This window comes from Canis lupus, chromosome 3, assembly GCF_011100685.1.
Source record: "Canis lupus familiaris isolate Mischka breed German Shepherd chromosome 3, alternate assembly UU_Cfam_GSD_1.0, whole genome shotgun sequence".
Taxonomy (NCBI): Eukaryota; Metazoa; Chordata; class Mammalia; order Carnivora; family Canidae; genus Canis; species Canis lupus.
The window spans coordinates 5,322,637-5,350,232 of record NC_049224.1 but is presented as its reverse complement, the minus strand read 5'-3'; the positions used below and the strand labels follow the sequence as shown (position 1 = coordinate 5,350,232).

General features: G+C 35.5%; 4 long non-coding RNA genes across 14 annotated transcripts in view; 2 read left to right on the top strand and 2 right to left on the bottom strand.

The window, feature by feature from the left end:
* The window catches only part of LOC111095071, a 28,433-nt gene extending 17,773 nt beyond the window's left edge, over positions 1–10,660 (bottom strand). The window contains exons 1-2 of one of the 3 annotated variants that reach the window (XR_005356560.1): positions 10,471–10,660; positions 9,882–10,042 (exon numbers count right to left, since the gene is read on the bottom strand). This is a non-coding gene — a long non-coding RNA (uncharacterized LOC111095071). The remainder of the gene's footprint in view (positions 1–9,881; positions 10,043–10,470) is intronic. The other 2 variants (XR_005356559.1, XR_005356558.1) reach the window with 2 other exon arrangements.
* On the top strand, positions 557–9,475 carry LOC111095082. Of its 3 annotated transcripts, none has more exons than XR_005356571.1 (3): positions 557–619; positions 2,224–2,371; positions 9,030–9,467. It is a non-coding gene; the product is annotated as an uncharacterized LOC111095082 (long non-coding RNA). The 3 variants fall into 3 exon arrangements; XR_005356572.1 differs by having other exon boundaries at positions 595–642; positions 9,030–9,475; XR_005356573.1 differs by lacking the exon at positions 557–619 and adding an exon at positions 632–1,073 and having other exon boundaries at positions 9,030–9,475.
* A 24-nt stretch (positions 10,661–10,684) lies between the features above and the next one.
* LOC111095076 overlaps positions 10,685–27,596 on the top strand; it is a 48,010-nt gene continuing 31,098 nt past the window's right edge. The window contains exons 1-2 of one of the 3 annotated variants that reach the window (XR_005356562.1): positions 10,685–11,221; positions 22,654–22,779. This is a non-coding gene — a long non-coding RNA (uncharacterized LOC111095076). The remainder of the gene's footprint in view (positions 11,222–22,653; positions 22,780–27,596) is intronic. The other 2 variants (XR_005356561.1, XR_005356563.1) reach the window with 2 other exon arrangements.
* The window catches only part of LOC102156725, an 87,877-nt gene continuing 77,223 nt past the window's right edge, over positions 16,943–27,596 (bottom strand). For all 5 annotated transcript variants that reach the window (XR_005356555.1, XR_005356553.1, XR_005356554.1 and 2 more), the window contains one exon: positions 16,943–17,103. This is a non-coding gene — a long non-coding RNA (uncharacterized LOC102156725). The remainder of the gene's footprint in view (positions 17,104–27,596) is intronic.

The following is a 27,596-nucleotide window of genomic DNA, read 5'->3' as shown; positions in this document are numbered from 1 at the left end:
TTTAAGGATGCTAATAGTAGTTCTAGAGAAAAAGACAAGAAAATGGAGACAGTATTCAAAAAAATGATAGGCGATGGTTTTCCAGAATCAATGAAAGATATGATAATTAAGATATGACAAGCACATGGGACCCTGGGTGGCTCAGTGGTTGAACTTCTGTCTTTGGCTCAGGGAGTGACCCTGGGGTCCTGGGATTAAATCCCCTGCTTCTCCCTCTGCCTGTGTCTCTGCCTCTCTCTATATATTTTAGGAATAAATAAAAAATTTTTAAAAATCTGTAAAAAGAACAAAGAATCTGTAATGAATATTTATATACATGGTAATAAAACCTGAAGGCACCAAGGGTAAAAATATTGTCAACTTTCAAGTGTAAAATTTAGTATTATTAACTATAATGACTATGCTGTATATTAAATCCTCAGAACTTAATCATGGAAGTTTGTACACTTTGAGCAACATACCCCTAATTCACCCACCCTGAAGTCCCATCACCATGGTGATGCTGGCCTCTGTTTCTATGAGTTGTACATTCTATATTCTATGTATAGGTATATAATGTCTTTCTCTGACTTACTTAGCATAATTCCCACAAGGTCTTCCATGTTGTTGCAGATGGCAGGTTTGCCTCTTTCTCATGGCTGAGTAATACTCTATTGGATATATATACCGTATCTTGTCTATTCATCTTTTGACAGAAAATTAGGTTGTCTACATATCTTGACTAGTGTAAATGATGCGGTGAACATGAACGTGCAGGCAGTTATCTCTTGAAGATCCTGGTTTTTTTTTTTTTACTTCGGTTATATATCCAGAACTGGAATAGCTCTATCATGTGGTATTTCTAATTTTAAATTTTTAAGGGAACTCCTTGCTGTTTTCCATAGTGGCCACATCAATGAAATGCTGGCTTTATAAAATAAGCATGGAGTATTCCCTCCTGTCTCATGTTTGGAAGAGTTTGAGAAAAATTAGAATTGATTCTTTAAATGTTTCATAGAATTCACCAGCGAAGCCATCTGGTATTGGGCTTTTCTTTGTTGGGAGATTTTTGATTACACTAAATCTCTTTACTAGTAAGTGGTCTGTTCAGATTTTCTATTTCCTTATGATTTAGTCTTGACAGATAATTTCTTGGAATTTTTCCATTTCTTTTAAGTCGTCCAATTTGTTGGTGTATTCATAGTCCTGTATAATTCATTTTTATTTCTGGGATATTAGTTGTAACAGCTCCTCTTTCATTATTTTGAATCTTTATTTTTCCTTGCTCAGTCTACCTTCTTAATTTTGAACCAGCTCTTAGTTTCATTCATCTTTTCCACTGTCTTTTTAGTCTATTTATTTCCACTCTGATCTATTATTTCCTTCCTTCTACTAACTTGGATTTTGTTTTTTTTCTAATTCTTTAAGGTATGAAGTTAATTTGAGATTTTTCTTGTTTCTTGATGTAGGTTCTATGTCTTTTGATCGGAAAATTTTGTACATTTACATAAAATGTTTATTGATATATATATATAAACTATTGCTATTTTGTAACTTGTTTTCTAGCTGTTTTATAAAGCTGCCGTTATTTTCTCCTCTAACCTCTTTCCTTTGTGATTCAATGATTTTCTATAGCGATATGGTAGGATTCTTTTCTCTTTATCTTTTGTGTATCTGCTAGAAGTTTTTGCTTTGTGGTTACTATTAGGCTTATATAAAACTACTTACAACAGTCTACTTTAAGCTGATAACTTTAAGCTGGACACATACAAAACCTCCGTATTTTTATCCCCGCTCTGCCACACACACTCATTTTATCTTTTTGGGGTCACAATTTATATCTTTTTTTTTTTTTAACGTTGTATTCATTCACAGGTTGTTTTATAGTTATTTTTGCTACTTTAATCTTTTAAATTCATTAAATTTATAAGTGATATACCTGGCACCACTACAGTATTGTAACTATATACTTACTTTTAACTACATATTTAACAATTTATTCTGAATTTAACTATATCCTCTTTTTATGTTTCCCTTTTACTAATTAGTACTCTTTCATTTCATCTTAAAGAAATCCCTTATACTTCTCATAAGGCTAGTCTAATGGTGATGAACTCTTTCAGTTTTTACTGAAATGGAAAATTGAGGCTTTCCTACCTGTATGTATTCCTGTATGTATTCTTCAATGTATTCTCTTATTCAAACAATGTGTAGTAGACACTCAAACATATGGGTTTATTTCAGAGATAATTTCCCTATGTACAGCTGTACATTTAGTGTGATCTTGAGAAAAGGGGAGCTCAGGAACCTCCTATGTTACTGTCTTCCAAAAATTCTTCTTTGCACCTGGCTGGTTCAGTTAGAAGAGCACATGACTCTTGATCTCGGAGTGGTGAGTTTGAGCCCCATATTGGGCATAGAGATTACTTAATATATTTTTTTAATTCAAATTTCCTCTCTCAAAAGTTTTTATTTTTTATTTTATTTATGTCGGGGAGAGAGAGAGAGAGAGAGAGTGCGCTCGCGCGCAAGTAAGCACGAGGAGGAGAGCCAGAAGGAGAGGGAGAAGCAGACTCCCTGCTGTGCAAGAAGCCCAACACTGGGCTCAACCTCATGGCCCTGGGATCATGATCTGGTCCAAAGGTAACTATAACCAGATCATGATCTGGTTATAGTTACAATACTGTAACAACTGAGCCATCCAAGCACCCCTCAAAAGGTTTTAAATCTGCCATAAAGGAAAGGCATTTTAAGTAGAAATTATTACAATTAGACAGCAAACGATCAATCACAATAATAGATTGTAATAAGGACAGGAAAAGCTGAGAAAAAGCTCTTACAAAAGCTGAGAACATAACCATCCTTAATTTTATACCTACTTATTTTTTATTTAGGAATGAAAAGTTAAAGAGAATTTAGAGAAATGTTCATTGATAGAGTTTAGTGCGTATTAACTCTTATGAATAAAGGTTTAAAAAATTTACTTCAAGAATTATAAACTAATAAAAAAAAGCATAGAAACATATAAGAAGGAATAATGAGCAAAGGAACTGGTAAGTGTGTATGTAATCTAAATATATTATATACAAGATGCTAAAAATATCCAATATATGTTGTGTGGAATATAACATATAAGTAAAATATTAGATAGCAATAACATGTATGACAGAAAATGATTTTTAGTTTTGAGAAGTTCTAATGGCCTCATATAGTTCTTAAAGATAGTGGAACCCAAGTGCTGAATGTGCATGTGTGTGTACATATATTAATTATTACATATTAATATATATTAATATATACATGTTATACATAAGTACAGAGTGTATATTTTTTAAAACCATTAGAAGGAAAAAGAAAAAAATCTATTAAATCCAAAGAAGGCAACAAAAGAAATAAAAATATCACAAAATAAGATTTTAGCAAGAAGTCAAAAGCATTTATAATTGTGATACCTATAAATGCTATTAATTTTCCATTAAATACAGATTTTATATGAGTAAATAAAAAGAAACAGAAACCAACTTTGTACCATTTATAAACATAAATTACAAAGTCAAAGAATGATTGGAGCTAAAAAGACAAAAGGCAATGATACTAATCAAATAACAATGAAAACAAATAGTACAATCAGGTTACTATTTGACCAAATACATTTTCAAGTAGACAGTCATCAAGTTCTAATAAAATATAATTTGGGGTATGTAGTGCATATTTTAGCATCATCTCCCTTGATCTTTAGACAAATATAAATAACAAATGTTATAGTCTCAAAATATATGAAGAAAAAATGAACAGAATTCAGTAAGGTATCAACAAATTAGCCATCAAACCTATTCATATAGAAAACCGGTCACTATGTAAGCCTTAAAACAAGACAGCAATTATCAAGGACAGACCACACTTTGTGATCAAAATACCATTAAGTTAAACATACAGAACAAGATTACTATGAAAAGTTAAAAAAAAAATCTTGTAAATCAAGAGCATCTAATTATGCCTCAAATAGAAACCGTAATGTAATTAAGAAATTCAGCACCTATTTTATTTTCATGAAAAAGAAAAAACTATTAGTAGACAAAGAATAGACCTGAGATTTCCAAACTGAATAAACTATATCCTTTGAAAATCCATCAGCAAATAGTGACAAATAAACAATCAAAATATTTATTTTAAAATCAGAAATAAAACATGGTTGAGTGGTTTCATTACTGCTTTTCAAAATTTTATTTGAGGGCTTAAATAATGCAAATTATAAGAAAAAATAAAAATTATAAGCTATTGAAAGAAAAAAGTCCCATTACTTACAGATATTTTTATTCTTAGAAAATTGAATAAACTCTATAGACAATTATTTGAGTTTATTAGGTCAATACACAGCAAGTTATAACTTAATTATACAAAATGAATTATTTTTCTATTATTTTGTCTATTTAACAAGCAAAACAAGGTGATTGAAGAAAAATCACATTTTTTAAAAAGAAAAATATTAGGTTGTTGATAACCTATATTTAACAAAGCTATTTAAAATAATTTTGGAGAATATATGTTTTATGGAAAGACATTACAGAAAACCAGGAGGGAGAGGAGGAAGGAGTCAGGGAAGGAGTGTGTACCACATAACGGATGGGAACATTACCATACACATACTATTTCCCTCCAAATTCACCTATAAAATTAGTGTAATTCCAATTATAATACCAACTGGTTATACTCATGAAACTTGAAAAGCTCATGCTAAAATATATGTGGAATGGACAAGAACCAAAGTTTTTAGAGACAATAATGGAGGGATTTGCTGTATCAAGAATAATAATGATGATGCTTACATTTATATAACACTTTGTAGCTGCTAACATTTTAAAAATGTTTACATTTAAAATATTATTAATCTCCACAATTATGTAAGTAATAAAACTCCATCTTGTAGATGGGAAAACAGAGTCATGCAGAGGACAGAGAATTTATCCATTTTCACACAGTGGTAAAGACTGAAGTTAAACCTGGACTTTTTGGTTACATAGTCTTGTTCATAATTATTAGTCAATGTCAAAATATTACTGATTTTGAGTTACTGAGAAGTGTTTTATTACCTGGGATAAACAAACTGCTAACTGATCAGACCATAAAGCTTGGAATTTGGCTCAAAGATGTATGAATGTTTGCTATGTAGCAAAAATGCTTTCGAGTAATCAGGATTGGAACAAAGTTTAAAATTTTTGATAAGCGTGCTTAGCTTACTATACAGGCACATAAAAAAATTCCTTAGACAAATCAAAATTAGTTGCAGGTAAATTCAAGGCTGAAATATATAAGGCAAAATTTAAAACTTATGTATAGTTTTTAAAATTTTGGTTTGAATGGATTTTTAAATTAGACTCAAAAATACATAGGAAAAGACTGATAATTATAACTATGTTGAAATAAAAAACATCTGTCCTTCTATAGCTAAAAATAAAAAAGCAGAAAGAAGTAAAAAATTAGGAAATACTGCTACATACATGAAAAGTTTTGGTATTCAGAATTACCTCCTTTACAAACCACAAATGAATAACATTATTATTATATAGTTATTTTATGTAATAAAATTATATTTTTCCTTTTTATGTTTACATACACTTTATTATAACTTAATGTTTTATATCTACAGGTATTAATTATAATAATATTATGATATATTTATAATTATATTATTAAAATTATATAAAGCATATGCTTATATCTTTTAAGCATGTCTACTGTAAAGTAGACATGTGTAACAATTATGACAACATCATTTATAAAACTGAAAAAATTGGAAACAAACCAGATATTCATTGCTGGAGGAATTTATAATGGAAATGTGGTATAATGGTATTAAAAATGCTAGTAATTAATGAAAATTTTAAACTTGAGTTACATGGTCAACAGAGATAACTGTCATAAACGAACCAATTAAAAATTATACTAAACTATTCTAATGTTTTTAATCTTAAGTCAGTAATACAGGGTGCCTGGGTGGCTCAGTTGGTGAAGCATCTGACTCTTGGTTTAACTCAGATGGTGATCTCAGAGCGATGATATCAAGTTCCACGTTGGGCTCCACGCTCAGCGTGCAATCTATGGGATTCTTTCCTCTTCCTTCTCCCTCCCCCTTCACCTTTCACCCTGCTTGCCCTTGTTTTCTTTCTCTAATAAAATCTTTAAATCTATAATACAAAAATATAAAATGTGGATACATACATATGTATTAAAAGTTTGAGAACACGTGTGGAAATGTAAAATTAATGATAATAGGTTCTTCTGTGTAGGGATGAATAATGTGGAAAGGAAACGGCATAGGGAGTATCAAAGGAGCTTCAATATGTTGTGTGCTTTATATCTGAAGCTGGTTTGTAAACCGTGGTAGTGTATAATAGTCTTTGGCATTTTGTTTTAGAAATTAATGATAATGCAAAACAGTAGAGCATGCTTTTTCATTAAAAATTCATTAATGGTTATCAATTTAGGAAGAAAGAGGATATTTTAAAAATCATGACAAAATTTATGTTACAATAAACCCTTCAGTGTGTCTAATAACAGGACTACAAGCTTTTTATCTGCCTTCTGCAGTCTCACTGCTGTCAAACAGATTGTAGTGATGATGGCAACTGAGTTCTGTCAATATCTGACCCATAATTGGGATGATTTTGAGATAAAACGGGAACACCATGGTGATGTTTTTAATAACTGTTGCTTATTATAATATTGTTCAAATAGAGATGAAAATAAAATGAGGGATGTTTCTTTGCAAGCAACATATTTTGAACTAAAATTTTACTCTTAACTGTGGGTTCATCCAATGTTCAATTTGACAGAGTATCTACTATTTATACAAAGATCAGAGATAGGGCAGCCTGCGTGGCCCAGCGGTTTAGCGCTGCCTTCAGTCCAGGGTGTGATCCTGGAGACCTGGGATCGAGTCTCGCATATGGCTCCTTGCATGAAGCTTGTTTCTCCCTCTGCCTGTGTCTCTGTCCCCCCCCCATGAATAAATAAAATCTTTTAAAAAATGCAAAGATCAGAGATAATCTTTACCATTTGCTCTATAATGGGTGTTATCTCTTTGCAGTTCTTTTTATTTACGCAGAAAATGGAATATTATGCACTTGTCTTTAGGAAGGCTAAATATAATACAGATCCAGGGTAGCCTACCATCCCCCCCCACACCCACCCACACACAATTGCTTCATTCTTTGGCACTTGCTTGCAGTTTCTATCCAAGATCCTACATCATTCTTCTATAATTTTGTATTCCACAAAAATAACCAATTCCATTACCAATTCACAAGCCCACCATCTCCATGTCTCTGAGGACCACCCCTTCAATAATTCTGACATCCAAGTACCACAATCTTTTAATCAATCTATTATCCTTGCTACATGTGTTACAAGCTTATTAGGAACTTCTGACCGCTGCTGATACATTTTTAAAAATTCTTTCCATCTCTTCACAGCCGTATTTTAAAAATACATACTCATCTCCTACTTATTCTCTCTTATTCCACAACATTCTTTCTGTGAAACTTAAATCCTATCATTTTACTAAAACTGTTCTCATGCCTATAATCAGTTAATATCATGTCACCAAACCCAAGGAATGCTTTCAATCCATATCTTACTTGAACACTCCATCTTATTAAACATAAATTATCTTTATACAAATTTATACTCTGTAATAATTTTAATAGCATCCTACTTTTTTATGTATCAATTTCTCAAACATAATTTCCTTATTTTAGTATTTATTCTGGCCACTAGATTGCAACCCTTGCTATCTTCAGTTTTGTACAAACTTCCAGGTAGTTGACATTAACTTCTATAACGTTGGATAAATTGTGGCTGATATTGGTTGCCATTTCGTCTTTCTTGGGTTCTTTCTTGGCTTGTGACACCATAATTTCCTGATTTTTCTCCTACACCTATGGGTTTTCCTTCTCCAACTCCTTAAAGTCTCCTCCCCTTTTATCTTATTTTACCTGGTGAAATTTGTTAGAACTTTACTTCAAATCATCTTTTTCCCTCCGATTAATCTTTCTACTTAGATGACATTATCCACCCTAATACTTTTGATCACGAACAATATGCTAAGGGCACCAACACTTATGTACCATCAGTCTGAACCTCTCTTTTGACACATCTCATTATGGATAGCTTAGATGCATATTTATTCATAGTTTCAAAAAGATTTGTATCTTCTTCTAACTCCTTTCTCCTCTGGAGAAAATATGAGACAAAACCCCAAAAGAATGTTGACTACACATTAAAAAAAAAAAAAAAAAAGAAAAAGAAAAAGAAAAAACTTAAAATGTTTAATGTTTTTGACTGAATAATGCATGTCGAAGAATTTTTCTTAAAGCAACAATCGTATACTTTTTATACATACTTTGCATAAATTTTTAGACATTTGTCATATATATTCTATGTCACTATATTAGTACATAATACCTTACATATATCATTGACAAATACATAAAAAATTATAGTCAGTCTGTGAAAAGTTGCAGGCATCCTAGTCTCTATCAATAGGGATTAATGGAGCAATTTCAGTATATATAGACTAAAAACCAGTAAAAAAAAAATAGCAGAAAAAACACCCAAAATATTAATGTATAATGTATAAAATGTATTGCTAATCAAAAAGGTAGTGTCCAAATGGAATTCATAGAACGTTCACCATAAGAACATGAGAACAATTCTTTTTTTAATGAACATAGAGGAGAATGAGTCATTTTTTATTAGAAAGCTATCTATTTTGGTGAAAAAATGTTGGATCTCAAGTGATCGATTTTAAGAAGGCAAGGAGGGGGTCCCTGGGTGGCTCAGTGGTTTAGTGTGGCCTTCAGCCCAGGGCATGATCCAGGAGACCCAGGATCAAGTCCCACATCGGGCTCCCTGCATGGAGCCTGCTTCTCCCTCTGTGTGTCTCTGCATAGCTCTCTCTCTGTGTGTCTCTCATATATAAACAAATAAAATTTTTTTAAAAAAAGGCAAAGAAAAGTTAATGAGTTTTTACCTGTGAATTATTTTCCCAGTTTTTCTCTAGTTTGAAAGAGGAACAACAATCTCATTTCTCTCCATCAAGGAGCCAACACTACAACCGTAGCTTGTTTGTACGTGAATGGAGACCTGACTTTAGAAGACTTTTGAATCAAACGTACCCTCAACAGTGAAAGGCGGCCCTTCAATGTGGATAGTAAAATACTGCTTTATTATAGAAACATAACCATAAATCTAAAGATGATAACCCGTTCGCATAGCGTTAGTTATATTTTTTAACGTGGCTTCAATAGAATCATTTTGACAACTACTATATAAAGCCTACATATGGAATCTCTAAATAACAGTTGAATCACTGATACATTAATATTAGTAGTTTTACATATATTTTTTAACATTAGCACTTTTAAAAATACTTTCTCATGCTCTGACCTCTATTAATTTGAGGACACTTCTATTCCTGTGGAATACACTGGAGTACGATTCCCAATAATTTGTTTAAATTTCACAAAGAGTCCAAAGTTATGACACATGCACAGAGGCGATTATAACAATAATAATTTAAAAAAACTAAACAAAACAAAACTGGGCGGCCCGGGTGGCTCCACGGTTTGGCCCTGCCTTCAGCCCAGGGCCTAATCCTGGAGACCCAGGATCGAGTCCCACGTCGGGCTTCCTGCGTGGAACCTGCTTCTCCCTCTGCCTGTGTCTCTGCCTCGCTCGCGCTCTCTCTCTCTCTGTCTCTATGAAGAAGTAAATAAATTCTTAAAAAAAAAAAAAAACCCACAAATAAACCATTTTGGTGTGTGTTGACCTTTCTTCTTTCTTGAAGGAGGACCAAATTCAGGAAACAAGAACAACAAATAAAACAGGGCTACCATACTCACCTTTATTCAGGAGTTCAAAGTATTTCTACCTTTACCGCTTGCCATACAGTTATTCAGGCTGGAATCGATGGATGCGAAACTCCGAAGGTTTTGGGTTTCAGCTGTTAAACGAATCAAGCAAGGTGGCCGTTGGACGGATGTGGCTGCAATGCCGTGGGGGCCTGCGGAGGCAACCGAATGCTAAGCCTGTAAAATGCCTCTCGCCCACCAAACCCCAAGGCTGAGGACAAACCCCAAGAGCTAAGCAGGCTTTACGAGATGGCCAACCCAGGATCTCCTTGCATTGTTTGTGCCTCCCCTCCCCCCACAAAGGGCCTCTCCTCCACCCCCCAGAGGCCCCCCTCCCCCCCCGAGGGCCTCCCCTCCACAGAGCACCCCCTCTACCCCCCAGAGCGCCCCCTCCGCCTCAGAGCACCCCCTCCCCCCCGGACGCCCCCTCTCCCCCAGAGGGCCCCTCCCCCCACACAGCCCCCTTCCCCTCCCAGGGCGTCCCCCTTCCGCCACAAAGGCCCCCCTCCTCCCACAGAGTGCCTCCACTGACGCAAGCCCCCCACCCCCACCCCCACCGGTGGGGGCTACCCAACTCTACCTGGCTTTTGCTCAAGTACGCTTTTGAAAGTTCTGCTGTGCCTCAGTTTCTCTCCTCACAGCTCCGCAATCAGCACAGGGAACCTCGGGAGCCAGGCCACGGGCCGGGGCTGGAGCATCCCCGTGGGCGCCTGCACAGCCCCCCCCACCCCCCCTAGGGGCGCTGCGGCTTCCAGGCGTCGGTCCCTGACGAGCTCCCACACCCGGGGCGCCGCTCCCTCCAGACCGGGTCCCGACCCCCTGCACACACAGCCCCACCGCGCGGGACCTGAGGACCGCCCGGGGCACAGGCGTGGGCGGCTCTGATTGGTTCCGGGAACTGGTTCCGGGGTCAGACCGGCTCCCGCCCGCACACGAGACTCCTTCCGAGGTCAGCCGGGCCTATTTAAGCGGGCCTCCCCCGCGGTGTCTGTGACGGCGCAGAGGGCGCTGAGGGCCGCGGCCTGGCTGCGAGGCCTGCGGATGGGAACCTGGCGAAACTGACAGAAACTGGCGAAGGGGAGAACGCTTTTATTATTATTATTATTTTTATTTATTTATTTCTTTAAAGATTGTGTTTATTTATTCACGAAAGACATGGGCAGAGGGACAAGCAGGCTCCCTGCGGGGAGCCCAGTGCGGGACTCGATCCCGGGACCCTGGGGTCACGACCTGGGTAGAAGCCCACCGCTGAGCTACTTGGGGGGTCTGGAAATTAGGAATTCGTAGGAAGACCGGCGCTCCCGGGTGTCCGCGGGGCCTCAGCGAGACAGGTAGGTGAGCTGTCACGTCTCTTCTTTCCCAAATTCAGGTGGGCGGGGAAACCAAACCAAAGCACCTCAGTCACGGCCCGTCCTCCCCCGGGACGGCGACTGCGCGCCTTTGCCTCCTTCTGTGCTCTGAGGACAAGGCCCGGTGCCGGTCTGCAGAGGGTCCCCCCACACAGGGCCCGACACCAACGTGGGTGGCGCCTCGCTTGCAGGAAGGAGGTTCCCCCTCTTTGTCACCTCGCGGGGAAGTTGTGCAAGTCTTGCTTTTGCTTAGTCCATGTCGTGGCTGAAACCGGCAAGATATTCGGAAGGGTTTGGCGGGTTTTTTGGTTTTGTTGTTGTTGTTGTTGTTGTTTTTCCCCTCCCTCGTAAAGCAGCTCTAGGTGGGAAGTTGGCCAGGTTGGAAGCTGATATTCAGGACCTGATAGGCCTCCTTCCCTGAAGCTAAAAAAGTGAAACTGTGTCCCGGAAAGGGAAGAAGACCATTCCGAAGCCACCGTGGAAGGATCCACGAAAACATTGCAAATAAATGCAACTCGAAATCGAAATCTACAACTTAGGAATCTCTTTGATTTCCATCAAAGTTGAAGATTTCCCTGGTATAAAGAAGCAAATCGAGGGTGATGTAGTTGGATGGCTGAATCAGCTTCTTTGCAATCTGATTCTCTGGGGAATTAAAAAAAAAAAAAACTGTTTTTGTCTTAGAAATGGAGTCTTTACAAGAACAGAAATGTTGCTCTAGAAACTATTTTGTTATTTTTTTATTTTTAAAGACTTTATTAATTCATGAGAGACACAGAGAGAGAGAGAGGCAGAGATGCAGGCGTAGGGAGAAGCAGGCTTCCGGTAGGGAGAAGCAGGCTTCCGGCAGGGAGCCCGACTTGGGACTGGATCCAAGGACCCCAGGGTCACAACCTGAGCGGAAGGCAGACCCTCAACCGCCGAGCCACCCAGATGTCCCTCTAGAAACTAGTTAAAACCCATGTATCCTTTATACCAAATCGGAAACTGTCCCCTATTCTCCCAGTAAGACTTGCAGATGTTGTAAAATAGACAGGATGTAGGTCTGTCTAGGCAAATTGTAATGTGTGGCATTTTTCTCAGTCTGGTTGTTGGCCAAAATTAATTTGTAAAAGAGCTCTATTTAATTGGCTAGAAGGTAAATAATCGTTTATACAACTCCGATATGCTCTCAGAAATATGGAAAATAACCCAAATATAGAAACTAATCCAAATGGGATCTAGGTTAACGTTCAGGAAATAAAACCTAGTACGAATTGGTTTAATGAAAACAGGCGTGTTTTTGGAGTTCTCAGCATTAAATACTTCTGTTCCACCGAGGTTTCACTGAAAAACAAGATCATTTCCAAATAAGATAAAATACTCAAGTATTAGCTACTAGACACAGGTTTATTCAGTTTTGGCTTTTTCTTACAGAGGAGCTAAAGATATTTGGGTCTATTAGTGAACATGTTTTGTGTCACGTTGAAAAATCCATGAGGAAAAATGTACTTCTAGAAAATTGTGAAACGTACTTATAAGTCTGCTAATTGTGGATGCAGATGTTCCACAATTGCTTGTTTCTTAGTTTCCACTAGAAATTAATGATTCTTAGCATTCAGAATTCTAATCAATACATGCAAGTACAACCGCTTAGAAATAATAAGGATGAAAGGAGACTTGAATGGATATTGAAAAAGTTTCAGTTTGTAGAAAAGGAATCTTGGAAAACGAATTTTATATGTGGCCAAACTGAGTAACCTTGGAATAGATTAATTTATGTGTTTAAAGAATAAGCTTTAGTACTAAAAGTACCATGCCACAAAACTAGAATTTGCTTCTCTGTTGGAAGGATGGTTTTCTTGGGCCCCTCGGTGGCTCAGTTGATTAAGTGTTTGACTCTTCATTTCGGCTCAGGTGGTGATCTCAGAGTTGATGGGTGGAGTCCTGTATTCAGTTGAGTAGTGGGCATACAGCCTTCTTAAGATCTTCTCCCTCTTCCTCTCTTCCCTCCTCCCCACAACCACCTCTCTCTCTCTCTCTCTCTCTCCCTCTCAAAAAAAAAAAAAAAAGTTTCTTGCACCATTGGTCTGCTCTTGAATTGTGGAATTTTATAAGAGATTGTGGTTCTTTTTTTATTTTTATTTTATTATTTCTTTTTTTTTTTTTTTTAGATTTTTATTTATTTATTCATGAGAGACATCGAAAGAGGCAGAGACACAGGCAGAGGGAGAAGCAAGCTCCATGCAGGGAGCCGGACGGGGGACTCTATCCCGGGACTCCAGAATCAGGCCCTGGGCTGAAGGTGGCGCTAAACTGCTGGGCCACCCGGGCTGCCCTACATATGTTCTGTTTCTGTCTTCTCACCTTTTGGACAATCTACCTGGAAAGCAAAGATTTTATGTCTTACCAGAATAACTTACTGTACTTCACATTGTCTTTTTGAGGTCTTTGATTACTTACGAAAACCCAGTCTTCTCAATATTAAAAGAACTAAATTTTTCTCACAACTGTATAACCTACTATTTTTGCCTTTTAAATTTTCCATAGTCACTTTAGTTAAATAAGTATTATCTCATAGTGACTTGGGATCCTATTTAACCAAATATTCAAACCTTTGACATTTTAATAACTTCCCCAAACCATACACACAATTGGAAATGCTGGTTAGATTACTAAGGCTTGACTGGGATGTCATTATCTGAGAATATGCATAAAAATTAGATGTGACCAGATAGTTTTAAGAAACTAAGGTTGACTTACTGGAGCCAATAAAAGATCTTTTGAGAAACTGTTTTGGTGCCTTATGTACAAGGTTCCTGGGAGCCTTACCAGGTGAATAAGGAAGGTGACTCCCTGGCAGGCCCAGTAACCTTAAGATATTTTGGGAACCACGAGAGGAGAGGAAGTCACCCAAGTGTATAGGTACTTCTGGTGAAATGTGTTGGAGGCGTCTGGGCTTGACTCTTAAGACTGGAGAGGCTTTTAAAAGTCCAATCTAAGATTCCTTCTGGGGGCACCTATGTGGCTCAGTTGGTTAAGCATCTGCCTTCCACTTGGGTCATGATTCTGGAGTCTTGGGATTGAGCTGTCATTGGGCTCCCTGCTCAGTGGGGAGTCTGCTTCTTCCTCTGCTTCTCGCCCCCCCCCCCTTCGTATTTTCACTCTCTCTCACTCTCTCTAGATTTCTCAAATAAATAGCTAGGGATGCTTGGGTGGCTCTGTGGCTGAGCATCTGATTTTGGCTCAGGTCATGACCCCGGGGTCCCGGGATCACATCCCACATCAGGCCTCCCCAGAGGGAGCCTTCTTCTCCCTCTGCCTGTGTCTCTGCCTCTCTCTGTGTGTCTCTCCTGAATAAATAAATAAAATCTTAAAAATAAGAAATAAAAGTTAAATAGATTAAAAACTTAAAAAAAGAATAAGATTCCTTATGAAAATTTCCAGCAAAGCAGACTTTAAAAGAGCGTATGTGGTCAGTCACTATTCTTGATGCACTTGTGTAAATAATCAGGCCAAGTTTAATGAGACTTGGCTTATTTTGCAAACAAATTAGTCTTACTGTGATTACCTTTGCTAGACATGAGGGTGATTATAGAGGAAAAATTATGATTCAATAGAAAATTACAACACAATCTTCTGGGTATCAGATTCTAGGTCTCTTCATTGTTTCTGCAAACCATGCTGGATCCCTAATTCTTTTAGTTTCATGAAATATCTGGCTATAGCTCTCCAAACTAATGTTTCTAGTTTTCTCCCACTCCTGTGATTTGAAATCACTAAGAATAAAGATGGCCCTTGAACTTCCTTGGAAGGGGCCATACCAGGCCCTCCTCACTATCCAGATAGTAACCAAACTTCAGGAACTTGAACCTTGGGTCTACATGCCCCATTTATAAAGGACTGTGCCCAACTCTTGGAACCAGCTGGAGATCTAGAATTAAAATAGACTAGGGAGTTTCCTCCTAGGAGTAGACAATATCTTGTGGTGGATAAGTCTCCCAAGGTTAGGGATAAGATTTTCATCGCCAGTATTAAAACTTTATTCCTTTTGTCTTTTTGTTCCTTGTTTTTTCTCTTGTTAATAAAAGGAAGACAGTGCTCCTTAACCTTGGCAACTAGTGTTGAATCTAGTGCTAAGGCCATAGGAGAACAAAAGTTCCTAGACCTTCATCCCAAGGTGCTTTTAGATAATAGACTTGCTTTAGAGTACTTATTGGCTGAACAAGGGGTCTGTGCCATAGCAAATGTTTCCATCTGTACCTAGATCAACATCTTTGGTGCTGTAGCAAATCTAAGAAATAAGCTACTTGGCTAAAACCACTTGATGCTTCTTTAGTTGCGTTCTTTGAAGGAGTGCCTGTCAGTTTTTTGGTATTATTCTAATAATAGTTACTACTATAGTCTCTCTGGTACATTATGTTCTGTCACAGGTCTTAAATGCATGTTCACAGCTATCAGCAGTACGTCAGATGATCTCACTGTGCTTAGAGAAACGGAAGCAAGATGAACAAGGAGATGAACAGCATAAACAATTCTCCTCTCAATCTAACATCATAATCTATGTGTTTAACAATGAGACTAGTATTTACCTGTGATGGTGATGGAGAGTGGCATTAATACCAAATTTTTGGTTAATCTCTCATGTATGAGAAGTTGACCAAATGAGGGAATGGTTAAATTATTTAAACACGGAGATCATTAGACTGACGTGGTTCTGATGCTGTAGTGATGGTCTATCCAAGCAAACCAAAATCTAAACCTATAAATGCCTGAAGGTAATGAAATCAAAATGATAAAGATAATCACTGACAGCCAACTAGTTTTTAAGCTAAAGCCAATCAGTTATTTCCTTACTTTGCTTCTACTTTTTCTCTAGAAAAGTCTCTCCTAGAGCTCCTGAAGCACTCCCAGCTACTTCTGGTTCGGTGCTGCCCAATTCTATAAGATTTTTGCTCAAATAGATCTCAAAAATTTTAATGTGTCTCAGTTTATCTTTTAACAGGGCTAAACTTTTCTTTTCTCTATCGCTTTCTTTTATTTTTCCTCTTACTGTGTATATAACATGATGAAATATTTTCCTGAATCTTGAATTGGCTTATGAGAGTCTTCTGTCACATGTGTCATTCAATAATAAATGATACAAATATTAATTTATCATAAGGACAAGCCTCCTTCACACCACTCTTTATTGCCGCATGTATTAAAATCATATATTTGAGGCAAGTCAGTATTGACTTCATTCCTACTAATCATCTTATAATGAATACACTTTTAATGATTCCAGACCTTTCTTCTAAACATGTTTCTTGAGTGGTGTTCTTTCTTTTTTTCTTTTCTTTTTTTTTTTTTTTTTCTTCGCCTGCTGTTAGATTTTTTAAGTAAGTAAATAAGTTGGCACCAATTTGTTAGGTTATAAACTGAGTACTTTGTTGAAACCAATTTTTTTTTAAAGATTTTATTTATTTATTCATGATAGTCACACACACACAGAGAGAGAGAGAGAGAGAGGCAGAGACACAGGCAGAGGGAGAAGCAGGCTCCACGCAGGGAGCCCGACGTGGGATTTGATCCCGGGTCTCCAGGATTGCGCCCTGGGCCAAAGGCAGGCGCCAAACCGCTGCGCCACCCAGGGATCCCGAAACCAATGTTATATTAGCATAAAACTTAAGCACACTTGGCCCTTTGTATTTCCCCATGGATAAGAAGTAGTCTTTCTCACCGTTTTATTGTTTCTTTCATTAGAGTTTTATTTGCAAATTGAAGTTTCTTTGGTGGGTATCTTTTTCTATGCTAATAAGCAACCAGCCAGTCTTGCCCAAGAATTGTGTAGCCCTTCAGGGTTCATTTCAGAAGCAAAGTAATTCAATTCCTCCAGCAATTCCCTAGAAAAGATAAGTACAGGACAGGATTAATACAGACATAAAAACAAGCTTTAAATATTCTTTCTGAGGTAGACACTCACATATTTATCTCTACCCTCAAACCTTAATTACAAAGAATGTTGGAAATAATGGTGAAATCATCACTTGCACTTGTTACTGTAGGCAGAGTGTATACAGGTTGTGAAGATAGAAAATAACCCACTTGATTCTTTAGCTCATAGTTGAGGAAAACCTACCTCTTAAAGTAATTATTGACCGTTTTCTAGTTTTTGCCATGAAAGCAATTATAGTCTTAAACCAATACCCACACTATTGATGAAAAATGCACCCATTTCCTCCAGTTTTACCATCATATCAGTTTTTCGTGACTGAATTTGACTTTGTTTTTTCCCTTTTCTTTTACATGATAAGTGAAATGGGCAGTTGATCTAAAAGAAATATGCCTCATGCAAGTTTCATAGAATAAGGAGAGAAGCATGTGCCCTTTGCTCTGTGCTCTCTGTGATAGTGTTACATCATTGCTCAAGAATCACATATACAGGCCAAACACTGGAAATCGTTTGCTTCTTTTTTTTTTTTTTTAATCATTTGCTTCTATGTCACCTTTTATTATTACTATTTTATTTTTATTAAAAAAAATTAATCTCTATGCCCAATGTGGGACTTAAACGCAAGACACAGAAATCAAGAGCTGAATGCTGTACCAAAACTGGGTACCCCTTATTATTATTATTACCTTAAAATGATTTTTAGAGGGAAAGTTTCATTACTTTTTTCTTAAGTATTGAAACAAAGTTAATTTCCTTTGAAGTTATAGGGAATTCTTTTTAGATGATAGAAAAAAAATCCCCATCCTCGAAAAAGTCACCGTCTCCCCTTATGGCAGATAAAAATATTCATGTGAATATAATTCTGCTGAATAAAATATAATTTTAAATTGCATTTTAAGAAAATAATAGGTTATCACCTTTGACTTTTGGGTCTAAAAATGTAGTGTTTATAGAGGGATTCATTGTTACAACTATGCCTCGCTTACAGAATTCAGAATTTAACAGGGGCTACTTAACACAAAAGGTCATGAAGAGTACCTACCATCTTCCCTGATGTAGTAATTGATGATGTCATCATGTGGTTTTCAATATAGTTTGTCTTTACAAATGTGACATCTCAAATGTTATGAAGATGTTGCCCACTTTTTTCTTTTTTTAATAGTACCATATGGCTCAAATAATTAAACCAAATTATAATATCTTTGATTATATACGAAGAACATCTTCACAACTAGTCCTGTTATTTTTTTTAAAAAGATTTTATTTATTTATTCATGAGAGACACAGAGAGAGAGGCGCAGAGACACAGGCAGAGGGAGAAGCAGGTTCCATGCAAGGAGCCCAATGTGGGACTCGATCCTGGGTCGCCAGGATCACACCCCGGCGCTAAACGGCTGCGCCACCGGGGCTGCCCTAGTCCTGTTATTTAAGTTAGATTTCATATATCCTTAAATTAAGCTTTTTGCTCTTGGACTTTAATCACAAAATTGGTCATGGACAATTCTTTTCAGAATCTTAATGTATTTTTAAAGGTTTTACTATGGAAAGTTTAAACTTGATATAAAAGTAAAGAGAATAGGGCAGCCCCGGTGGCTCAGCGGTTTAGCGCCGCCTGCAGCCCTGGGCGTGATCCTGGAGACCCGGGATCGAGTCCCACGTTGGGCTCCCTACATGGAGCCTGCTTCTCCCTCTGCCTGTGTCTCTGCCTCTCTCTCTCTCTCTCTATCTCTCTCTCTCTCCTCTCTGTGTATTCTCATGAATAAATAAATAAAATCTTAAAAAAAAATCTTAAAAAAAAAGTAAAGAGAATAACGAAACCCACATACCCTAAGCCTAGTACATTATTTTCCTATTGCTGCTGTAAAACAAAAATACATAAACTTGGTAGCTTAAAACACAGATTTATTATTCTAGAGTCCTAGAGGTCAGAAGTCAAAAATGCATCTCACTGTGTGAAAAATGGGGACAGATTTCCTTTCTGGACTCTAGGGGAGAATCTGTTTTCTTATCTTTCTGGCTTCTAGCAGCTGCCTGCAGCCTTGTGGTGTCATTCCCCCATCTTCAAAGCCAGCAACATCAGGCCAAATCTTTTTCACGTTGGCAATTCCTGGTTCTACCCCTTCTGCCTTCTTATTCCACTTATAAGAACCTTCATTATTGCATTGATTCACTCTGCTCTGCACTGTAGGATCGTCAGGAAAATTTATCTATTTCATGGGCAGTTGATAAGCAAACTCATATCTGTAACATTAATTATCCCTTGACATATAACAAAATATTCATAGGTTTCAAAATTGAGACCTAGACATCTTTGGGGGTGTCCTTTTCCTGCCTCTTTTAGGTATTACGATTATTAATTTTCTGCCATTATTTCATTTATCCCCTTTCCCCCATAACATACATACACAAACTTGTACTTTATATGCGTGTCCAGTTTTCTTTTTAAGCAAATCTTAGACTTTACATCACTCTACTAATAAATATTTCTTATGTGTATCTCAATGGATAAGGGCATTTTGTTTAACACCTCACAAAATAAACAAGAATTCTATAATAATCATCTAATACCTGGTCTGTTTCTCATGTTTTCTGATTAGCTCAAAAATATCTTCTATAATTGATAATAGAATTGGGATAAAAATGAGTTTCCCATGTTTTGTTTGGTGTTTATGTATCTTAAATCTCCTTTACTTTAGAATCGTTCCCCATTTGTATTTTTTTTTCATGTCATTTAATAGTTGGTGCGGCTTAATTATGTATTCCAGAATTTTCCAAACTCTTGAGTTTGGCTGATTACAACTTCAAAATGTAGTTTAACATGAACCTTAACCTCCATATTGTATGTAAACTGATAGTTTCAGAGGTTTGTTGTTTTTTTTCCCCCCAAGAACATATTATTACAGTGTGTATAATTCATATTGTACTACGCTAGGTAATACATGGGTATGTGATTATCTCAGTTTTAATGATTTTAAGAACCTTATTAAAAGTTCAAGATAATCTGTTATAAAGTTCATCATCAACATTCACGTAATGATTTCAGCTGGAGTTGATAATAGTTGTATAGATTTTTTGGGACCACCTTTCAGGAACTTCCTCCATCATCATTAACATTGTTCAGTGTTGTATAAAAATTGCCTTAACCTCTGCTTTCCAGAGATTTAACTAGTAGGAAAAAGTAGATACATTGGTAACTAAAGCTCTTAATTAACTCATGTCACTACTATCAGCTTTACTGACTTTGGGTTTCTTATCCATAACAATTTTTATAATGTTTTCAAAGTCAGTCTTTGATAATCTTCCTGAGATAATATTACAGACAATGCCAGAATTCCTATGTTGTATACAATGGAAGGTATAGTTACTTTTTGTATTTTATGAGAGAGTATTCACAGAAACTGGTTCCAGATTCCTTGGAAAATATTACCTTTATTTGTACCATATTGTTTGATCTCTTCTTAAGATACCATTATCCCTTTTTATTTTTATTTATTTTTAAAGATTTTATTTATTCATAGAGATGCAGAAAGAGAGAGAGGGAGAGAGGCAGAGACACAGGCAGAGGGAGAAGCAGGCACCATGCAGAGAGCCTGATGTGACACTATCCAGGGTCTCCAGGATCACACCCTGGGCTGCAGGCGGCGCTAAACCATTGTGCCACCAGGGCTGCCCCATTATCCCTTTTTAAAATACTTAAAGCAAAGCTTGGATGATTATTTCCTTTTTTTCTGTCTAAAATACATTAAGGTTTTTTATTATATAGTAGCAAGTTCTGGTCACATATTCTAATTATCTATTGAGTGTCAGTATTGTACATTAAATTGCGTAGATAGGACATTTAATCAAGTAAAAGGATATATTGTTAATTGACATCCACAATGTCTATGTTTATGTGTTATTTTGGTAAAAATATAATTTGAGAAATCATTATTATAAATATATAGAGGTTTTAAGTTCTGGACACTACTTTGATGGTCAAAAATGAAAAGAAAGAGCACATTAATCAGTTAATTAGTCTTAAAAACTATTTTTCAGATTCTGTCACAGGAGAACAAATTTTTTTATTTTATGAGAATGACCCTCAGAAAGAACTTATTAGTGTAATATTGGATCTTGCAATATATTCACGAACATGTTATAGAATTGTCCTTGGAGAAATATTAGATTTTACATTCCTATTCTTACTCTTAATTATAAATGCTATAACGATAAAGTTACTAATCAAATATTTTGAACAAAAAATTTCAAATCCATTTGGTAAGTAAATCACTCTTAGGCAATCAATTCTTCATATAAGAAAAAGAGTAAACCACATATTTGATCACATATTCCAAACATTTAAGACATACTTTATCCCATGTGCATGTTCCCATGTCAGAATAAATCATTTGTGACTGATTTTTATGAGTCTTTCAAATGCCCATACTTAAATGTTAGCATGTTTCCTATTTGACTGTATAGAACACACTTCAGAAATATTTTAGAAGTCATATTTCAATCTTTATGAGTATGAAACATCTCAGTTTCTCTTTATCGCAATTCCCTTAAATATAACACTACTTGTATAAATACACTACGTGTTTCCCCATGCTAATTTCCTTCTTCTAATATTAGTAATCATTCATTTATACTGATTAATAAATTCCTTAAGAGTTTTCACATTGTGTTTTTGAATCTTAGTATAGTGCCTAGATTATAATATGGAAAAATTGAAGAAAATTTATTAAGTTGTATTATTAAAACTAGAATATGCCAAATAAAACCATTGATCATTGATATTTTAAGTCCAGTATTTTAACATTTACTACTAAATTCCACAAAGTTTATAGTGACTCTCATTCCATATTGCCCTGCCCCTGGATAATACATTCTTCATAAAGAATGAGTAGGAACTAGAATATATATTTGATACCTACCTGAGAAAACTCACCCTATATTCTTATGACTCAGTTTGCTATTCATTTTCACCACCTTAAATTACTCCTAGAGCATAGTCCCCAATTATTTATGCACCTAAAGTTATGCTAGACTGTGCTTACAAAATCAATTATAATATCCTCTTTCCTAAAACATTGTTTGAATTCCAGAACAAATTGCTCTTATTCTTATCCCATTTTATTTTCTTTCACCACTTACTTCTATCTAAAGTTATCTTGCTCCTTTTTGTTTGTTTTTTATAGTAGTAATTTAGTAGTTTATTAGCTACATTCTCCACTCCAAAATCCACAGCCCTATGCCTACCTTAAGAAGAGGGACCTATGGAGTAATCACACTTATTATTATATCCCCCAGTTCTTAAAACAGTGCTTGGCACAGAAAATATATTAAGGAAACATTTCCTCATAGTTCAGTCCCTGAGATTCCTGCATATTTCCTTTAATTGCTTTTCATTAGTGTTGTATATACTACTGTAGAGATGGTATATCTGATTCTCCTCACCACTGAGATATCATCCAGTTGGGATTATTGATTTCCATAATTCTCCATTCATTCATTTTAGGCTGAAGTTTCTGAGCACATTTGTAAGTCAAGACCATTTCCTCAGCTCTTTCTCCCCTCCATTATGAGATGTTGTCCTACTGAATAATGCCAAGCATATGCTACCATTGTTCTCTTGAAATTGCAGGTATATATTGTTTCTTTGTTGCTCATTCCTTCATTTTGAGGCATTTAAACCTGTTTCGAGATGTTGACAACTAATACATTGTTCTATTAAACTCACAACAGACAGTATTTTAGGACATACAGATAGTTATTCATGGATGACTTTTTAAACAAGCTATATTCCTTATCTTCAATTCAATAATCTTGTCCTTTATGCTAATTTTATTTGGAAGCAATACTACTTAAGAACAATATCTGATTCTCAGTTCTTTTCAAATTCAATAAGGTAGCTTACTTCTCATTTTCAAAGTCCTGGACTGTACTAGAATTAATTTATGGATAATTTTAATCACTTTATTTTTTCAGATCTGTAATGAGTTTGTTTTTTAAACAGTGTTTTCTTTCGAGGTTACCTGAAATTCTAACTTAACATTTGAAATTTGAGAACAGTGAGACCACTTATGTTAAATAATTCTACCTCCTTATGTTAAATAATATAACATTGCCAATATTCAGTTATGTTTGATATACAATGTTCAACCAAAAAAAATGTTGCTTCATAATAAAGGTTACTTTAGCAATTAAAAAAATAATAATAATAGTAATAATAATAAAGAATTTGGATGATCATATAGGAGTAAAAGTTATAAATAAAAGTTCTCTATATCTCAAGTTGGATTTCAGACTATGATGAGTTTTATATCCTCTTTTATAATTTCCATTTTACAAACTGATAGATTTCTGAAGGGTTTTATTTAACCCCAAATTGCTGCATATTCCTTAAAATATTCAGATTCTAACTATTTCCCTTAGGAAAGTACTTTAATTGTTCTCTCTTTGCTGCTTTCCCCCCTCCTGGGGAAAATAAAATATTAATAATACATGATCTTGTCATATTTTGTAGAGAAATTTACTGATTAAGAAATGCAACAAGAGATTCTATTGGACATATATGTCTTTTTGAAAAGCAGATATTTATATATATATCATATTTCAGGAATATATACACATATATATGAGAGATATACAATATTCATGGAAAGAAAGAAAACTGGACTATTTAGGAAAAAATAGTAACAATGTAGAATATTTCCTGTCAGAAAATAATTATATATTTTATAGTTAGAAAAATATTATTTTTAAAATATGGCATAAGAATCATCTAAAAGGTCATTGTAACAAAATACATAGCTTACAAACTAACCCTAATTTAACATCAAATTATAAAAATACACTTGTGAGAGATGCCTAGGTGGCTCAGTGGTTGAGCATCTGCCTTTGGCTCAGGGCATGACCATGGGGTCCTGGGATCGAGTCCCACAATGGTTTTCCTGCAGGGAGCCTGTTTCTCCTTCTGCCTATGTCTCTACCTTTCTTTCTGTGTCTATCATGAATAAATAAAATCTTAAAAAAATAAAAATACATGTGTGAAAAATAACTGAAAATATACACTGGAAAGTTAACAATGAGTTTGCTTTGAGTACTAATTAGTATTTTTGTCCTTTTTCTATTTTTAAATTATCTACAATAATTCCATATTTTCTTTAAAATCAGAAAAAACCCTAAATTCTAAAAAAATTGAAAAGTGTTAATTTGGGTTTTAAAAACAGGGATCCCTGGGTGGCGCAGCAGTTTGGCGCCTGCCTTTGGCCCAGGGCGCGATCCTGGAGACCCGGGATCGAATCCCACATCGGGCTCCCGGTGATTGGAGCCTGCTTCTCCCTCTGCCTATGTCTCTGCCTCTCACTCTCTGTGACTATCATAAATAAATTTTTTAAAAAACTTAAAAATATGATAATAAAATATAGATTATATAATAAATTATAAAATGGCAATCTGATTCCAAGAAAAAATTAATTCCTCATATTTACTTGTAAATATTTCACCGTTGTAGTTGAAATTGTTGAATTCTTAATCTATTAGTAATACCAATAATGCAATTCAATTTAGTAGATTCCTTAGGTTCTATGAAGAATTAGCTATGCTATTTCAAGTGACCATCTAATTAGAATTTGGGTTTGGTTTAAAAAGAACATCTAATTCAATTTAATCTAAGCCATCACATGAGGAATAACTGATTCTGTTTAAAAGAAAATAGGTGATATTCCATGATAAAAGTGGTCATTATAAATAAGTTTTTTGGTCTATTTTTCTCTTTCTCAGAAACAATGGAAGTGGTTACATTAATATAATTAATATATTATAACTATAATGCAGTTGCTTTCTGGATTCCTTTGCAGTACCAGTTACACTGTTCTTAGCATGGCCAACCAACTAATCAACTAATTATTTTAATTATATTTTAAAATATGGAAATAAGCTTTATACCAAAAGATACCTAACTAAAAATTAAGTATATTCAGGAAAGAATTTACAGTATCTGTCCTCCTGGTAAATTAAGGAATTTATCTGCTTTAAAAGTATCAGTATCAAGACATCACAACAAGAAAAGTGTGGGAAGCCACCTCCATACTAGAAATATTAAAATTTTTTTTTTTTTTTAAGTATGACTCCCAGGGGTATCTGGGTGGCTCAGTTGGTTAAGCATCCAACTCTTGATTCCGGCTCAGGTCATGATCTCCGGATGGTGAGATTGAGGCCCATCTAGGGTTCTGAGCTGACCATGGAGCCTGTTTAAGATTCTCTCTCTCTCTTCCTCTGCCTTTCCACCCTGTTCAGAGGCTCTTTCTCTCTCTCTCTCTCATAAAAATAAAGTGTGCCTCTTAGTATAAGATTTGTTGAAATGTTCATTCTTTCTCTTAAATGTTCATTTATATAAAAACAACTATGTAGTCCCAAAATATTTTTGGGTTGAATATCACTATTCCTATAGTTTTTACAATAGTATGGGAGTTAAATCAGATAGCTCCATCCTGATGAACTTAATTTGGAACCTCTCTGTTAATATACCTTACAAAATTTTCAGGTGCCCCAGTGTCTTGATGATGCAGCGTGACAGAAAGCTGTGGCTCTTAAACTTTTTCACATGAGCCATAGTAAAAAAATATATTTTTGTCATAATTCCTTGCATAACATTTATTGAGTGTATTTCATGTGCCATGCTCTCTTCTTGCTTATGGACTGGGAATTCAGAAGTAATTGAAGTAGTCAAAACTTCTGGCCCCCATATAGGTGATGATCCAGTCTGCCTGTCTCTATACCTAGAACCCCCTCACCACGCAATTATTCCTTTGTCTGAACAATGCAATTTTGTATTTTTTATTCCATCAATCTTATTCTGTCCTATTCTCTTCTTTCTGGTTATAAAAATAAAATAAGCTGTTCTTTAGGACTTGCTAATTGATTCAAGATTCAATACTGGATATTCTTTAGAATCTACTTTGAAAAATAGTGCCATATAGGCATTACATACTCTTGCAAGGCTATTAAAGCAGCCTAGAATTTATTATTTATGTCTCATTGTTGGCTTCTGTCACCAACTTAAATATCTAGTCTTTTTCACCAAGCTGCTTTTGAGATAGGACTCTCTGAATCTACGCTTATGTAACTTGCTTTTAATCTAAATGGGGAATCTTATATTTATTTGTCAAATTTTTCTTTATTGGTTTTAGTCCATCATTCAAGCCTATCAAGATTTTTTAAATCCTCCACTGTCATGAAATATATTACATAATCCTCCTGAATCTGTCATCCACAAATACGAAAAGGGTGGCTTCTAAGTCATGATCCAAGTCACTGATAAAAAATATTGTAAATTCTTGTACTTTTCTTTTAGAGATCTCCTGTTATTGGCATTGGCCTATTAATCAAGATTTTAAAGTTATATTTGCATATCCAATCACAAATCTTCCTTAATTATTCCAATACCCAATCTACATTGTCCCATAATACTAAAAAATCCTAACAAACTGTCAGTAATGTGCTGATTTCTTGATTTTTTAATATTCCCCTGAGTACAATAACCCATTCAGAAATATATAGTTAAATTTCTGTGTATCCCAGCCCCAACCAGTTGCAACTGATAATAGCCCTTGGTTTACAAGGTCAGCTCCAGAGCAAAAGAAATTCTGGTATCACAGTATACTGGGAATCATTGTCAGAACTAAGGGATGGTCTAGAAATAGCTATCTCTGATACGTGTGCTGAAGAGATAAGCAGCATTCTTGGTGGTCACAAAGTCATTAGCTATTCCTCCTCAACTCTACTACTGATTTCCTACTGATATGGCTTTTGATTTGGGTACTGGGCCTTAGTGTCTGTGAAAGTCTTGAATAAGGATAATAATAATAACTTTTAGGGAAAAGTTAGGGCTAAAGTCTGTGAACTGGGACTTAGCCACTCTTTATCGAGTTTTAAAAAAAAAATCTCTATTTTTCTGGCCAGACATGTTACTTTGGATGTAACTTACACTTAACTCAGAGATTGTTATTTAAAATGATATCATTAACACAATTAGTAATAGGATGTTTTCTTTAGGTAAGAGCATAGGACAAGGTACTAATCAGTGATGCATTTGAATCCTTACTCTATTTACCAATTAATTGTATAACTTTGGACAAAATGTTGAAACTTTGAAAAAGTCTCTGTTACTTCATCTATAATCTGGAATTAGAAGTATATATGTCAGCTTCCTCACAAGGTTTTTGTAAAAATGGAGATTATATTGTAAGAATACTAAATGTTCATTAAATGATAAATACACTATCAATTGGTATATTAGTATTAGCTTTTATAATGGGTCACTACTTAATCTGTAGAAACTTCAAATTCATAATCCAAGAAGGAAAACATGTCTTTATACAGCATCATCTCATTCTACTGATGGTCTTTTTACTTCTATGTAAGATTATGCCATCCCTCAATATTGTCAGTCATTTT